The 17,913-nt window shown below is 34.9% G+C and overlaps 1 protein-coding gene across 2 annotated transcripts in view; it reads right to left on the reverse strand.

Annotated features, from left to right (window-relative positions):
• Nucleotides 1-16,844, reverse strand: part of LOC124634301 (chaoptin) — an 84,641-nt gene extending 67,797 nt beyond the window's left edge. The window contains exon 1 of one of the 2 annotated variants that reach the window (XM_047169831.1): nt 16,535-16,844. The gene's annotated coding sequence lies outside the window, so the exon portion shown is untranslated. The remainder of the gene's footprint in view (nt 1-16,534) is intronic. The other variant, XM_047169830.1, reaches the window with a different exon arrangement.
• Between the last annotated feature and the right edge of the window lie 1,069 nt (nt 16,845-17,913).

The raw sequence follows: 17,913 nt of genomic DNA on the forward strand, positions 1-17,913 counted from the left end.
GCTTGCTAATGAGTACGGTGCTGTTCATACACCTATGGTCAGATGCAAGGAGGACGTATGTACATTTAAATTATATTGCACAGAGATACGTCCCTTCTAGTTAAGATGGAAATATCTTTGTCGAATTTACATTTGATCACTTGACGAACGAAAATGGTTATAAGCAATACCTATACGGAAGTTAATCTGTATTTCTGTCGCTTTCTCGCAAAACTATTGAACCTATTTAAATTAAATGAGATAGAGTTACAATAAGTTATGGAGTCTAGAGCCTGGCCAATGATAGGCCATTTTTTATCCAAGTGCGGGAATCTATTCCTACTAGACGTCACTGAAACCACTGGCGGAAACTATATATAGTTGTTTAACTGCTTTTATGTCGCTGATTATAAAGTAATAGAAAATCAATTGTGTCTTGAGTATATATCAATTACTGAGTATATATCAAAACATCTTGACAGAAAACGCCAGGTAGACGTGCTTTATTTTGACTTTCGTAAAGCCTTCGATAGAGTCAATAATGACATCTTGCTTTTAAAACTTAGTGCCATTGGGTTCTGTCCTAATCTACTCCGACTTCTAGCCGACTATCTCCGGGACCGTCAGCAATTTGTAAGGCTTGGTGTCTACGATTCCCACCCCTACCATACGCGTTCCGGTGTAAGTCAAGGATCAATACTTGGGCCTCTTCTTTTCCTACTCATGGTCAATGACTTACCATCTGTCCTAAAATTCGCAGAAAGTCTCCTTTACGCGGACGATCTTAAGCTTTACGGTGCGGTTGACTCTCTTTCGGATTGTGAAGCCATGCAAAGCGATATAAATGCCATACACGAGTGGGCAGTCCAGAATAAAATGGAATTCAATTTGTCTAAATGCTGTGTAGTGACTTTTGGTCGAATGCGACATCCAATTTATTTTGACTATACAATAAATGGTACTAAGATAATAAGATCGAATAACATGAAAGACTTGGGTGTCACATTTGACCAGAAGCTAACTTTCCATGACCATATTTCAACGGTTGCCAAGGAATCCTTTAAAAGGTTAGGGTTTGTACTCCGCATTGCCCGTGAATTTAATAATAAAAACGTCATAAAGCTTCTGTACAGTGCACTAGTACGAACTAAATTAGAAGCCAGTTCTTCTGTATGGAATCCGCATGAAGCCAAGTATGTACTTCTTTTAGAAAAAGTGCAAAAAGCATTTTTGCGGTTTCTCTACAGGAAAACATTCGGATACTATCCTTACCTTTACCCTACCGAGTTCCTTTTGGGATGTTTGGGGTATAACATGTTGGCGGTAAGACGGGAGTGTGACCAGATAGGAACTATGCTCAAAATTTGTAAAGGTTTGACAGATGCACCTGATATCCTTAATGAGCTGATTCGACTATACACGCCGAATAATTATCTCCGCAGCAGAAGGCATCGTCTGTTAGACGTGCCTCCGTGTCGAACCGCAGCCCGCGCTACGGCTCCCATACCGCGCGTGTTGAATACGATCAACAAATTCGTTGAAGCCAACCCGGACTGCGATATATTTGAAGATAAATTTGTCCATATAATGAGAGTATGCCTAAAGTTTTGTGAAAACAATTTCTAATTTTATTATTCGTTACTAACGTGTTTTTTTTTTTTACTTTATTTTCATTTTATTTTATTTTTTAATATTATTTTATACTTTAGTTAACTGTATTTTTTAGTTCTTTTTTTTTTCATTTTAAATTTAAGTTTACGATTTATGTAATTGGCTGCTAAAGCCGTGTAAGTCGAATAAATAAATAAATAAAAAAAATCTACGCTCCGACACACAACGGGTTAATGCTCATAAAAGTTAGAAAAACCAATATAAGACCAAGATACTTATTCAATAAATGTAACACGGTCTATGACAGCAACATACGTACTGTCAACCACATAACCAATTAGCTGACTCATAGTCCCAACGTGACACATCACAGTTTCCTCCTAACACAATTACTGCTTACTCTTGGTTTACCACTATTTCATAATGTTTTGAATATTAATTAGTTACTGTTGTATTATATAGGTAGATAAGCTGTTGTTGTTTTCGTCAAAATCTACATATTTCCGGGGTGGTGTAGGTTTTCGTTCAATACTCATACTCGTGTAGTAAGTAGGTACAGTTCACGTCAAATAATGTTGATGCTTCGCGCAATAATTCGCATAAAATTTACTGTAGGAAGGTTTACTGAAATCTTTTGTTAATGATCAAATTTAAGACCTGTTAGGAACCATAATCATTGTATAGAAACAAAATTAAGTGGTTGGACTGAAATATAGGTACATTTTTCTACAATTTGTCCGCATGGTAAAAGTTTCAGAATTTCAAGAATTAACAACTGCAATCCATTACCATTTCAACCGCAGAAACCTGGGAAATAATAGCCTTAAACAAAACAATAACAAAAGTTCGAAATAAACATAAATTTAAAGGCAAGCTCTCACGGTTTTCAACTCCACACATTACAGGAATTTATTCAAGAGCGAACAATTCCAACTTTTCTTCGGCATTCGTTTATTTTTTTAACTTTTTTTTCTCTTTTCTCTCCCCTTATGAAGTTCGCGTTTATTGTTTCATTCCAATTTCGGCTGGCTTTGTTAAAGTCGCCAAGCATTTGTAAATCGAATCTTTAGAAAAGTTTTTCTGAAATAACAAATATGGTACTCGTAGTTTCTTCTGGTTATTACTAAAGTCCAGAGAAGTATTTCGTTAAGCTGCTAATGGATGTGAGGTAATGAAAGATGCTTTACTGGGAGGGAACTGCAGATCTGGTCTAAGTTTTTGTTCATGAAGACGAGAAAAGTATCTGTTCAAAAGATGCTTTAAGCTTGTGGCACATTATAGCAGCACCGCAACAGCACGGCTCCACACCAGCATTTAAGTTGTCATTCAATTTAGAGCATTAAATCGTGTACATTATAATATATTTCGTAATGGCAATATGAAAAAGCCAACGGCGAGCAGTCAGCGTGCTTGCCGCTTCCACACAACTCGACTCGCCGCCCGCGTGCTGACCTCATGCGTACAGCGCGCCAACGGCGTGCTAATTGCGCGCCGACTCCGAGCCGGCAGCGAAACAACGTCATTACGTCGTGTTCAATCATAAAATCAATCATAATCGTCTTAAAATAATATTGAGTTTGCTGTGACAGCAAGCTTACACCTCGCGGCCGGCGCGCGGCCGGCGCGCCGACGGCGAGCGGGCAGCGAAACAACGTCATTACGTCGTGTTCAATCATAAAATCAATCATAATCGTCTTAAAATAATATTGAGTTTGCTGTGACAGCAAGCTTACACCTCGCGGCCGGCGCGCGGCCGGCGCGCCGACGGCGAGCGGGCAGCGCGTGGTTGGCGCGCTGTCCGCTCGCCGTAGTCTTAATTCGAGGCGACGCCGTGCTGCAGCCGTGCTGTTGCGGTGCTGCTATAATGTGCCATAAGCTTTACTCAATTAAAAATAGGTAATGATGAAAATTATGTTTAGCTTTTCAACTATCTTTTTTTAATGATATGAGCACTGTTCTAATACCGTGACCTTCCGTGAAATAATATAAGCAGAATAAAACGCTCGCTGAATGACTTCACTGTAGTCGCTTATAGGGTAAGCTACGAATCTAGTTAAGTTTGTATGTGTTGATTTGTTATGTATGTGTTTTGTATTGTATTAATTTGTTATGTATGTGTTTTGTACGTGTTTTTAGTTTAGTCTAGAATAAATTAATAAGAACCCATCTGCCGCATTAGGCAAGTCCTGTAAGGGTAGATGTAAGGTTGTGTATAAATAAAAAATAAAAAAAAATACAATTCTACTACACCAAACTTGATACTCGATAGTATTTCTGAAGAAATCTAATAAACGGGTTTTCGCCGTAACATAATGTTGATTGCGAAATGGCAAGGGTCTTCAGTTAACAATCCCTTTGGGACTAGGGCACAACGAAATTGAACCCTTTACCTTATCTCGATATTATAGGGCCTTACACGTTCATGTAAGACATTATTTGTTATATTATATTGCTATTTAGTAGAATAAAATAAAGAGGCAGGTGAGGCTTTCTAAAAATTGCAAATATTTGTCAGATGAACAGTTTTTAAGCAGAAAAGAAATTAGATGTTGAATTTTGATAAATATACGGACAAAATATAATGATGTCGTAAACATACTAATTTCTAATAGTAAGTATTTGAAAGTAAAAGTTATCATTTCAACATGTTTTTAAAGAAGTAAGATCGATACACATCTCAAACTAAAATTCTAATGCCCTCAATGACAAATATTTATTCAGCTAACATCACAAAAAATTCTAATTTAGACTTCTTAATTCGTACATGAACTATACGTTGGTACTACAATGCCCATAATATACAGCCTACCTCAAGAAAAAAAAAAAACTTTTAGGTATCTAAACTTCTTCGTTCGTCGTTGCAGAACCTGTTTGCATAGAACGCGCGCTTACGTAAGACCCGTTAAGGTCGACCAGTCTTCGGTATTTGAAAAAAGTGCAACTACAATACCGACCTTATACCCTTGACATATGGTGCATTTTACCTAGATCTAGATTGAGTAGTATTTTACGCTGTTTACGTGAGTAGTTACATAATGTGTGTCAACCATATTTAGATGTGTGTATCGGTAGGTATTTTGTAGTAGAGAAAGTGATAGTGCTACATGGCGAATTAATGAAATTAGTTTTTTTATACATTTTTACTGCAGTTGCTCGAATTTTTGTTGATTTTGCAGATTCTAGATTGAAACAATAACTATGTAGTTATGTCATTTTGCATAGGTAGCTTGTTATTATGAATACCTGAGTATCTTTTCACATTAATAACAATTGTAATGACAACACAACAGTGTATTAATCGAGCGATTTTTTAGGACGTGTGTTCAAAAGGAAAATGTCCCATAAAATATAAAAGGATTCTTCTTTTTAAACTGCACATTTAACAATTCAATAACCAAGTAATTCTTTGTTAACAATAAGACAACAATTTAGCACACATTTAAAAGGAATTTAATCTTTTCTATCTAGGTACTACCTATGGGAACTTTGCCGACTTTCAAAATCGCACTTCTTTAAACAACTTTCTCGTGGAAAGATTGAAAACTTTGGGGGGCAAGTGGAATGAGTTTTCCAAAGCGAGGCCACTAAGTCGCTACAATCTCTAACATAATGGTTGGGAGGCAGAATACATACCGTTTAAGGAAAAACCTTATCAAAAACCCAAAAAAAAAATTGAGAGATTACCTCCTTTTAAAAAGTGATTTGTAGGGAACGTTATTTATTTTTGGAACAGGATTAAGTGTACCTATTAATATTACGAATAGCAAAAGAAAATACCATGCTTTCAATTCTCATATCAAACTTACAAAACTACTTACGGGTTACAAAAACTTTAAGTCCATTTTAGCGCACATATTACGCACACGGCCGGTGTTATATTGCTCTACTAGTATTTGTCATAGTTGAACTGTTGCTAAACTGTATGTGTGAGGAAGTTGTACAAAACACATAATATGTATTTTATCATAGTCAGCCTTCCTACAGTGAATTCCTACATTCAAATTCCATGTAAGAGAAGTCAGAAGCGGTCTGTGCCTTGCAGTTAGACTGTTGGAAGGCAGATTATTGGCACACGCAGATTCTGAGGTTCAATTAATTTATAGTTTTTTATCTACAGATGATGTTTAGTTTTAAAAATAACGCGTCACTTATCAATGAAGAAAAGTAAAGTATGGACGTAACAATATCGGCTGATCCTAAGGTCTCTTACGGCTGTTATAAATATCACATAATACGTTCATCCCGTCCTTCCTAAAAGGATATTCTTACTACATATAGTAACAAAGTTAAGTTTATATAGGTTGATGCTATTTCGATACGTGATAACATCGCAAAGATATTGAATTTACATGAAGGAAAAACTATATTTTTTCTTAAAATGGTTCCTTATAAATATGCTTAAGGATGTGTATGTTCTAGCAGGGACAATCCCGCCTGACCACCCCTAGGTTCTTTCGCTTGTTCATAAGAAAATAAAACATTCTAGCTTTGCGTAAATTACCTTAAAAAACGATATTGTTTCCTAGATGGTTAATCCTATAAATGGGTTTTCTTTGAATAGAGCCGTAGGATTTTCTCCAGTGGTCAGGCGTAAAAGTCCGCGGTAGCACATAGTCGATTAATTTTGTAATTTTTATAATACTTAACGAACCTTCCTTTGTATGAAAAACCATGATAAGTCGGCCTGTTATCTATTAATAATAAATAAGAACTAAACTTTAGAAAAGCAGTACAAAACTTGCTAGAATATAATTACGACGACCACTCAATGAGAAGATTAATTAAATCATTTCGAAGCCGCTTCGAGAGTTCCGCACGTGAACTTTTTCCATTTAGATTTCAATTTCGGATTAAAATTATAGAACTGAAGTTTTCCGGTGGAAAAAAATAATTGGGGCCTCACGCTTATATGGTACCTAACTCAATTTTATAACGATTCGTATTTTGTTTTATATGTGTTTTGGTATAACAGCTGTAGGTAGAACTTACTACTCTGTTACTTTTACAGCCTTTTAATCGTCCCACTGCTGGGCACAGGCCTCCTCTCACACAGAGAAGGATTGAACATTAAAAACCACGCTTGCTCAATGCGGGTTGGTGATTTCAGACTTTTTAGTCCAGGTTTCCTCAAGATGTTTTCCTTCACCTCTTTATCAGCCATTGGTATCTAAGATAACGCATTTATCTTGCTTTTCTTTGGGATCCAAAAATTCACTTACCTACCAACGTTTGACAGCAATATACCTAGAATGTTTTCCTTCTTCGATCCCTGAATTAACTAGTAAGATACAAAGATTGTATAAAAACCCTACTTATATGTAAAACCTTTGAAAAAGGGTTAGGTACACATGAAAAATATTCAAATCCTTTTCCAGTTTCTGTGAACTAAAAGCAAAAGAACGTAACCGTCTCCTTACAGTCTCACTGACGGCAGTTCCAATATTCTATCTATCTATGCTTTTGCTTAATAGAGATAAACAATAGCCCCATACAAGTAATGTCAACTTCCTATCTCTAGTAAGTAAAACCATAGATGGATCGAATTTTGGGAACGGCCTTAAAAGGATGATATAACACATCAAGTATAAAAGGTAAGATCTTTACGACCTGACGTAGGCGTTTAAGACCTTTTATTACTCTTTGATTGGCCCAAATCACATACTTTTGACATTTCAGACCCTTAATATAGAGCTTCAACGAATAGGTCATAAATAATTGCGCTGGGACCAATCAAGTGTCGTTTTATGTGACCTTTGGAGACAATAATGTCATAAACTTTTCATAGGTGGGTCAACGAGGGTCTGGTGAACTATAAATAAAGAATAATAGAACTAGATGATTATTTGATTCTGCGTCGCATCACTTTCTTTCAAGCAAAAGAGTGGTTTCCTCACTGACAATTTCACTTGTGAAGGTGGTAATTGCTGTGTCAAATGGTTCCGAAAATACTACTATATCCTTCGAAACATTAGCAGTTTCTATATTGCAAGCTACGTTTATTATTATTCCAATAAATTATCCTTTTTGATAGGAAATCACCAAATCTGCCTCCGTGGGTGCCGTGGGTATAGCGTGAGGGAATGTCAGACTCTTACTGGCTAAAACCCACCGTATTCCTTCTAAAGATCTTCATGTAACTGTTTCAAACAATCCTGCAACGCATTCCAATATATCTATGTTCAAGGAGAAGAAGTTGTGTGTAATAAGTATCATGTTTTAAAACATATTTGTATTTCAGCTAGAAAATAAGAATTAATTTTCCCAGAACTGTCCTGTTACAGCTACTAACAAATTCTCCTCTGCCTCACTAAGCAAGCGACAAAGCTCACACGGGCTTCAAATGAGTAGAGTACATTAAATAAACAAAACTTAATTTTACTCAACACTTATTTTGTGTCTGAGTTTAACTCAATTTGCAAGTAATTCGAACAATGTATGGCGCCAGTATAATTGCTACCAATCTTAATAAAACGGTTGGGCAGGTGTGAAAAATTAACCCGCTCGACGTTTATTGGTGCAAGGGGTCGGGCCATCTGCTTGGCCGGTTAGAATGTGCATCATTTTATTTTATTAATGTACTTTCATTGCAGATGATTCACTGTTCTGTGTGTGAGCATATGAGGGTTAAGATTTTATTCTATTTTTGAAATTGTTTTTGATGTTCAATTGTTTTTATTGAAAAGGTTTTTAAATTTATTTGTAAGAATGTGGGACAAATTGAAGAGTACACTTCTTGAACGTAAATTATGTAAACTTAATGGTACAAGTAGGCGAACTATCTTGACGTTTGTGAAACATAAATCATGGGACTTCTCTATGTAATTAAATCTATATATAGTTTCGCGTAAGTACTTCTTCCGATGCAGATGTCTGTCAAATTACTTGGCGAGAATCTATCGTCAACTGTACCACGTACAAAGTCCTTGTTCTCTTTGTATGTATGTATGTATAAAAAACGTATAAAATACAATATTTATACAACTATAAGTCACAGTATTACAGGTTAATTATCATCTTAGCCATGACACGCTCACAACAACAGTCACGCAGGCATAGTATTTACAACAATAATTACATAATAGTCCAGCTATATACATACATAGTATAATAATTATTATATAAAAACTGGATTTTATGATTAAAATGCCACTTTATATCCGCATCGTCTGAAGTACTCGAGATTATGGGCATGGCGTTAGTCTTTTTGTTTTTAAGTCGGATCTTTATAAGGCTGTACAATGCACGATTGAATGAAGTCGTGTTAATTATGTGAACTGTGATGGTTCTCATAAATGTGGCTTATGGCACAGGGTACTGAATAGTGTAAGGTACTAAGTAACTTATGGTTCTAGAGTGCCCTAGAGTGTCTTGGACAAAAGTGACTACCTATTAATTGGTAAAAATAATTATCGTTCTGATTATAGTAGGTAAATGGTGTTTATGGAATCTCTATGCCTATATACAGAGACTTCTAGTAGGAGCTGGAAAACTAGATAGCCTGCTCATTATCCAATTCAGTCAAAAATCGCGCAACTGAAACCTAGGCGGTAAACTATGCCCACGATTGAAGTTTTATAATATGAAGCAATATTATACATTATATTATTATACAGCGCAGCGTAGGACGTCCACCAACGAGGTGGACAGACTACCTTATTATAAAGGTCGCCGGAAGACGCTGGATGCAGGTCGCTTCCAACAGGTATCTGTGGAGATCAAAGGGGGAGGCCTATGTTCAGCAGTGGACGTCCTATGGCTGAGATGATGATGATGATGATGATTATATAAAACTAAGTCTTGAAATCAGAACCCATAAGTTTATACGGTACCGAGACAGATTGTCACTTACCTCTTAAGGACTGAGAATACTTAAATCTTTTTTGTGTCTTTATGAAATAAGCGTCGAGATACGATAACAACCGTGAGAACCAGCCAGATAGTTTATAACCCAATAGCTTTGTTACTGGTACCACAACGCATTACAATGTTTTCAACTTTACATGCCAGACTGGTTCACTGGTACAAGTAGGCTTCGGCACTGATCGGCAGACCGTTAACCCCAATACAATGGGACAAATAGGTTAACATTATATTCGCGTTTCCTTGACCTAATATCTTTGTTAGGAATTACTATTTATTTCATTGTTTGATTATTAAGGATTTATTAATCTTTAACTGTGGTTAGACGGATCGTTAGTGGGTTGATGACTAAGCCTTTATGGCTGATTTTAATAACCTGCCTGTCAATTGATATACTTAGGAACTAGGCAGAAACAGGATTTTGATATTATGTCAAGTTCCTATCTCAAGTAAGGATAATGAATGAAAACGTTATCTATACTAATATTAGAAAAAGGAAACATTATTTTGTTTGCTTCTACTACCCTAATAACTCCGAAACTTCTGAACCGATTTTACTCTACGAGCACGGACTAGTAAAAAGCTGCGAGCTAAGTACTCCCGCGGTCTTGGCTGTACCTTTTTACCCGGCTATGGGAAGTAGTAGGTTTTAAATATAACGTGTACAGTCCATAACACAGATTGAATTTACCATAAGTATCGTTCTTTTGATCAGCACACACTTCATTAATAAATGCATTGTCGCGGCCAATCGCTATGTTTACAAGCCTACTGCATAATTCATAGCCCAAACCGATTATTAACGCAGGTATGTTAGTTGCTATTGATTAATAATAGCCTAATAATTAATGACAGTGATATGATGACGCATGCGTCAAACTTGTCAGCGATCATCGTTAACGACTAATATTCTCATTAAATATAATAAATTATCGTGTACTGACAAGCTTTGGTTATTCTGGTTATTATGGCTATTTAGGGAATAAAGCAGGTGTTGGTATATAGCTGATGAATGATGCCTTTGATCCGCAATCGTGTTGGTTTGTATACCAAACATGATTATACATAATTGTATTGACAGCTATTTTAGTGAAAGGTTAATGTTTGATTGGTAAAATTTGACAGAATTGGGTAAGTTATACTAGGTTAATACTTTCAGATACAATGTATGTTTTGAATGTATGTTTTGATAAGTATATGTTTTGAATTTCAATGACTCTAAATCCAATGTTGAAATATAGCTCCGTAAACTTCCAGGCAGCATGAAGGTTGTGCTTGAAACCTATCGAATTAGACAATATACAATGGTGAAATGTAGATCTGTATGTATCATATTCAATAGCCCGTTAGGATTGGGTTTGAATTACTATACCTACATACTATGTACCTGGGTATATAGGTTTGGGTATACTTATATCATATTGCGTAGGTCAATTTCAGTATCCTACCGCATCCCGCGGTGTGATGATAGAGTATCTCATTTGTTCTGTAGCTATTTATCAACAGCAAATATCAGTCACTCGCGGTCATTAATAACTATACTAAACAAAGTAGGTACTTATGAATTAATACACAATTAAGTTATATAAATTGAACACGAATTATTCATGAATAATAGTATACTTACCACACTTTTTTCACATGTTAATATTCCCTACTAAGAAACGGAAAAAACAGTAGGCAATAGATTCATAAAAATTTTGAAACCTTACAAAATGGTCCTTCCATATTTTATGTTCTCACACTCAAAGGAAATTTAATTACACTAGCCTATTTAAAGCGTGCAGAAGCACTCAGATTTAATATGTTTCAACCCAAATGTGCTTTAACAGAGTCAAAATATAAAATCTAATTACCGTGTGACTTTTTTATAGTCATAACCATAACCGACTTTGTAATTAAATCTATGTGACACATCACTGACTATTAAATAATTATGAGGGAAAACGTGAGGAAAACTGGACTTAGAAATTAATCACCAATCCACTATAAGCAAGCGTATGTTTTTCATATTTATTCTTAGCCTATTTTTCTGACGACAACGTACCTACCTATGCGGTTGGGGGCCACAAGCAATGCGACACCTTCTGTGCTGCCCAATGTGCCCCAACACGTGCACAACGAAAGATCCTCATGCCGTTATCGACAATGCCGTGAACAGACATAAGTATTATTAAGCCTCAAAAATTATATTTAATAGATTCGCAAACAAAAAGAAGAACACCTTTTCATCAGAAAAAAACGTGTGCAAAACTGTGAGACAATAAATAGGCCGATAATGAGGTATCTAACATACCAAACAGCAGCCATATTGAATTTACGGAATCATTTGTCCAAATCAATTCCTTCGTTTAATTTATACTCCATTTCTTGTTCTTCCACCTTATTTCTTTCCTTATTTTCGTGACGTTTCATTTTTTATTCCAATGAGGTTTTATTTAAATGTTGAATGATTTGCTGGTTGAAATTTTGATAAGCCTGTTATAGAACATTTAGCATTCGATTTTTGAATTTAGAATCGGCGTTCGATAAATAATAATTTGGTACATAGATTTCGTATTTGAATTTTGGAACTAAAAAAGTTTTTTTTTTTATTTATAATTTTTTTTTCAGCATATTGTTCATTTTTAAATATTGAATTATACAAATTAAAAAAAAACTTTTAAAAATATAAAAAATAGATTATTTATTATTATTAAATGCTCAATTTTTTTTTTATTTAACAAATCTGATTTTGGAATTATGTAAGGCATTCTTTGGTATTAAAATACAAACACAACCCTTCTGTAAATTCGACATACATATTCTTTTACCCGTTTCATATTCCATATTTAGAGTGTTCCAAATATGTCACTTACAGAGGAACCACTAGATAAATATAGAATCGATTTAGAAGATCAAATACCTAATCGTTTAGACAAAAAATAATATATTTCATCTATAAATGTTAACTGTTGACTTTCTTTTGATACAGTTTCAGTTTTCAGTAAATATTTAGACTAGCATCCATAAAAAAATCATAATAGGAATTCAAAAATGTCATACAGCATATAGGTGTGTACGTATATATAGGTATATATAGCTATGTAGTACCTAATTATTGCCATAAAGAAAAATCTTAATAAAATGGTTTTCCCTACTGCCTTAATTATGCATAGAGTTTCTCACCATAAAGTACCTATACCTACCAAATACGTTAGACACGATTTGAAGAGATTTCGTCATCACCAAGAATATCAAAGGAAAACAAATGGTTTGTCTTATGGTTCGTGTGCACCATACAAACAGTTTTATAACCAGTTTTCACTTCTATAAGAAGGAGTGATATTATATGACTCATAATCATAATATTGTTAAGTTGAGTAGTTGCTTTTAATATGAATTTCTAATGTAAATACCCAAACTTACAACAATCATATAGAATCTTTACTTCCCGTATGAAAATAAAATATAGCCTATGACGCTTTCAGATAACATGACTTTTGATCGGTAAAATAATTATCAAAAATCTGTTCAGCAGACTAAAAGATTACCCGTAGATACCTCACAAGCACACAAACTTTTGCCTCTTTATAATATTATATTGACAACTTAACGATAAATTGTTGACAATGACAACCAAATATTTTCTTTCCCCACCAAAACGAATGCACATCACATGAAGTAAAGAACTACTTACGTAGGTACGTTTGTAGATACAATATGTTACTACGCCACTGACACATGTCAGTTTTACTAATTAGCACACGAGGCTTCAACCACGAGGCCTAAGTTAACGAATTATGTGCCCAACACCGTGTGTGAATCACCGTTCATTAGACGTTTCTTCTTGCCATCGGTAATTCACAATTTTTATAAAATACATAAGTATGTAAATTTTAAAGTCACAAAATTTTTCCTTCGGCACTAACTTGACAAATGTGAAATTTGCTCTGTCTATCGCGAATTTACGAAAAACTAGGTACTGACGTTTTAGAGGTACATAAATGCATTAATATTACACACATCACATAGGTATATTTATTTTCACTTATACCACAAAATTATGGTAAATACATATATTAGCAATTTGTCGGCATTTACAATCAATTTCAATAGAATTCAGAATATTACTTCACACCTAAAATGGCTTACAAATACGTACGCAAAAACAAATGCACGTCAAATTCAAATGACATACATATATTATGCATCTATGTGTGTCGTTCACAATCACATTAATTGAAATGCGTTAATATACCTAGTTAATATATGCCGATTAACTCAAAGAAAAATAATAAAAAAGCAAATAGAATAAAAATGTGCGAAAATTAGAACACCATATAAAAGTCAGTCATTACAAACAACTGAAATTCTCCCTTGAAAACTGACAGCTGTAAACTAATCAAAACATTCTTAACTTTATCTCTGCTTTACACATGATGTTGTAAATTATAAAAATGAAAAATTTGGATTAGGTTATTTTTTTACAATTCGCCATAGAATATCATAAAGTATATGCGGTAGGATTTAATGTGATTGTAAACGACACACCTTGTATAAAATATAAAACTACGCCAATGACAAATGTCAGACTGATTACCACACGAGGTCCGAGTTAAACGAATTATGTGCCCAACACCGTATGAATCACCGTTCATTACGTATTTCTTCTATCTTCTTGCCCTCACTAATTCAATTATAGGGGTATTGGCACGTGTGGCTATATGTAGGAATAGAAATATATACAGAACTTTAGATACGTTTAGATTGTAACAATAAGTGCGTAAAATGTAGGTTTATCTATTTTGTAATAAGCCAGATAGTGGCATACATCATATTAAGACCATTTGTATGTGGCAGACATAAGAATTTTATAGTATTTCGTGAGAGAGATTCCATTGCTATGATTTCAAAAGTTTATCCTGTATAAGATGCTACATTAAGTTATATTCCTAATGAAAAACTATGTTATTCTTACTACCTTCCTTTACATTACACTAGCTTTGGTAATATTACTCGTAACAGAACATAATGTTACAACGGTTTTCCTTATACCGTGAGGCTGATCTTCAAGTTACTTACGAGACACTACCGATAGAGTATAAAACATCCCCTTAAAAGCCACGAGGTCTGCCTAGACTTAGCTACTTTCTCTATTCATTATCATCATTATCTACCTAGTGAAACCTAACTGTTTTTAAAACCGGCTCATCGTCAATCAAGTCTTCACCCAACAATTTTTAAGGTCGACATCACACGATTAACTCCGTTATAAATTCTGCCACTTCACCTGTCCTAAACCACTAAAGTAAAGAGAAAATCGTCGATAGGTCGCGAAAATTATTCAAAAATATACAGCTGTGATCGACGTGCATTTTGACGGGGTCCCGGTAATCTAATTTGAATTCAGGCCCGTAGTGTGGCACGTGTTTTGGGTCATCCCAAACTAGTTCCGTACTATGAATTTGTCGATGGTAGTGAATTATTGTGTATGATTATTTTAACAAAATATTAATAAAAATATTGGGATTACAGAAATTATTCTAAATATATGTTGGACACTACCTAATAACTTATTAAAGTTTAAGGGAAATGTGTCTAGGAAACCTGGACTGTAAAGTCTGAAATCATCAACCCTTATTGATCAAGCATAGCGATTCTCGCTCAGTCCTTCTCTATGTGAGAGGAGGCCAGCATTGGATGATGAGGATTATAGAAAAATAAAAACATTTAAAAATGTTACAAAAGGGAACATTTCGAGAACATGGTCCAAGCTACCAGTTGTTAGGGCTTGGGCTTGGGTGGTTAGGGCTCCAAAGATAAAAACCTCGACACAGTACTAGTACATACGCATCAAGGAGCCGCCTTCCGCCTTCTTAATAAATTCCTTTACCTAGACGCCCAACCAGAGGGCTGTTAATATTATTAGGAACTTAGAATTTCAGGAAAGACTTGAGGGGAAGGTAAAATTAGTTTAGATTTTATTCTAAGGCTCAAATTCTAAGGTAAGATTTTTTAATATATTTTTATTCGTATTCTAAATAGATAATGCTTGTCATCATACTCGAATTCTATGAATTAGGATTATCTATGTTATGATGAATTCACTCTTCGCTAAAATATTTTAATAACATTTGGAATCAGCCGTTATTATTAATTTTTCGAGATAATGATTCACAACTCACAATCGAATTCAACAAACAAAACACAAAAAAGTGGCCTTCGAGTTTATCAAATTTTTAAATAAACAAATCTATCCATAAAACAACTATATTTAAGAAAATTACGTCTGACTTAAATATTTCTACCTCTAGGTCATCTAGGTGCATATATTTTTAAGGGTTCTATTTTTTTGCAGTCAATTCTACTTAGTCATCCAACATTTTTTACTTTAACTCAGTACCTTAATACTCTCACTTATGTATCTCGAACTGTACCAAATGAACCGAACAAACAGTGAGTGAATACCAAAGCCCCCCCCCCACTCCCATAACCGAACAACCATGCAATGTCAACATTCATTCATTACGCAACGAGACCTCGTCAAGAAAAATCGCTGCGTTTCTAAAACCAGTTTTTTCGCCAGACATAATTTACTCTATTGTGATAGCAATAAAGACGAATATCGATTGGCAATGTAAGTAGGACTGGACGTAAGTTCGCGTTAAGTTATTACGAAATTGTAATACTAATGGTGTATGGGAGTTGGCTTGCCTATAGTTTCTATAGTAGTATGGGTTTTATTTCTAGATTATTTTTTCAAGGTTTTTCGTACTTATACACTTGATTTATGCGTCATTATTTCTCGGCTTAGGAGGATGGAACGTGGTAGCTTGTTTAAGGAAAACGGAAGGAAAATTCGTTAAATTAACATAAAAAATAAATGATGTTAGTCTAATGAGAAATCTGTTTTTCTAACGTTTTGTGAATAATTTAAACACCTATTTTATTAGTATAAAATATTTTTATAAATAAAATATCGTGGCGCAATACAAAGCATCAAATACAAGTTAATACACACAATCGAATAAAATCAAATCAATTCTTAATTTTATAACGATTTAACATTCATCCCTCACTTAAAAACTTATTAAAACCTCACCTCTTTTCGAAGTTGGTACTAAACAAAACTCAGCAATCTCCAAAACTACTCATTATCGAGCGAAAATGCACCAGCCGCCCATGAACTTGACGTAAATTCGTTGCTATAGCAATGCTCTCCCAGGGAAAACGACCCCTAGGGAATTCACATCCAAAATACGCAACGCAACGCAACGCAATTCCAGAACCAATTTTTTAAATACGCAAAAAATAACTGAACACTCAATAAAAAAACAGGCACCTCTCTAGTTCGAATAAAAATACACAATTCGAATAAAATTTTGAAATTCGAACGCTATTTGTTTTATTCGCGTGACGGACGCGCGTCTTCGCGGCGGTACGGAGCGCACTACGTAATGTCAGCACAATCGGCACATGTGCGGGCCGTAGTAAGGTCGCGTCTACACACCCAGCATTTTTCCTGCGAACCTATTTTTGATGATTGTGTTTTGTTTTTGTTAGCGTTCCTCTTTTCTTTTGTTTTATTAAACTAGCTCGCTGTATTTAGAGAATTTTGTTTGGTGTCTTTTATTTTATTGTTCGGTCTATTTATTTAGATTAACTATAGACATATGTATTTGTTTATGAATTTCTTAAAAAAGTACAATAGATATTATAAATGTTTTTATATGAAATAGCTAAATTTAAATGAACTCTGGGCCACGAAAGTACCTGGTAATCGGTATTTGTAAACCGGCGCGCGTACGATGAAAGTGAAAGTATGTTGTGTCATTCATAATCGTAGGTTGTCCGGTAAGTTGCCGTTCAAAAGTGAATCTGCTTTGATAAGCTTTGAGTTTAAACTTTTGTGAGTGGGATGATTTCTAGATCAACATAATGTTAAGAAAATAAGTTTATGATGAATGTAATTCGATTTTTTATCAAAATATTTTAAGTATCTATAAACAATTGCATTTTCTGCTTACTTAAGTACTGGTAAAAACCTGGTGATCCTGTATTTTTTTTTTAGATTTTTTTTACTGTGTACTGTTTTACTGTGTAGTTTCACAATTGAAATTATGAGACCAGTAATGTTTCATCCGACAATCTTGTTGATAGTTATCAATTTTACTAAAAAGCTTATTAAAACACAGACAACTTCAAACTACAAAGTATTTCACCTAAAAATAAACGCAAGAAAACTCCCACAACCGTGGACTAGCCCTAACAAAGAGGGAGCGAGACAGCATTCCAGCCGGGGTTGTACATCCGCTTTTCTCGGCGTTATGTAAGCTACAGCCCTGGAGCCGGGCAATCCCCTCCCCGCGCACCCCGCATACCCCCTCCCCCGGGCTCCGTACCTACGTACGAACGTAGCTGGGGTGAGACTTATAAGTGTCAGTTTTGGCTGACGATGACGTCACATGATTCTTGGCGTTT

The sequence above is a fragment of the Helicoverpa zea genome, chromosome 11, assembly GCF_022581195.2.
Source record: "Helicoverpa zea isolate HzStark_Cry1AcR chromosome 11, ilHelZeax1.1, whole genome shotgun sequence".
NCBI lineage: Eukaryota > Metazoa > Arthropoda > Insecta > Lepidoptera > Noctuidae > Helicoverpa > Helicoverpa zea.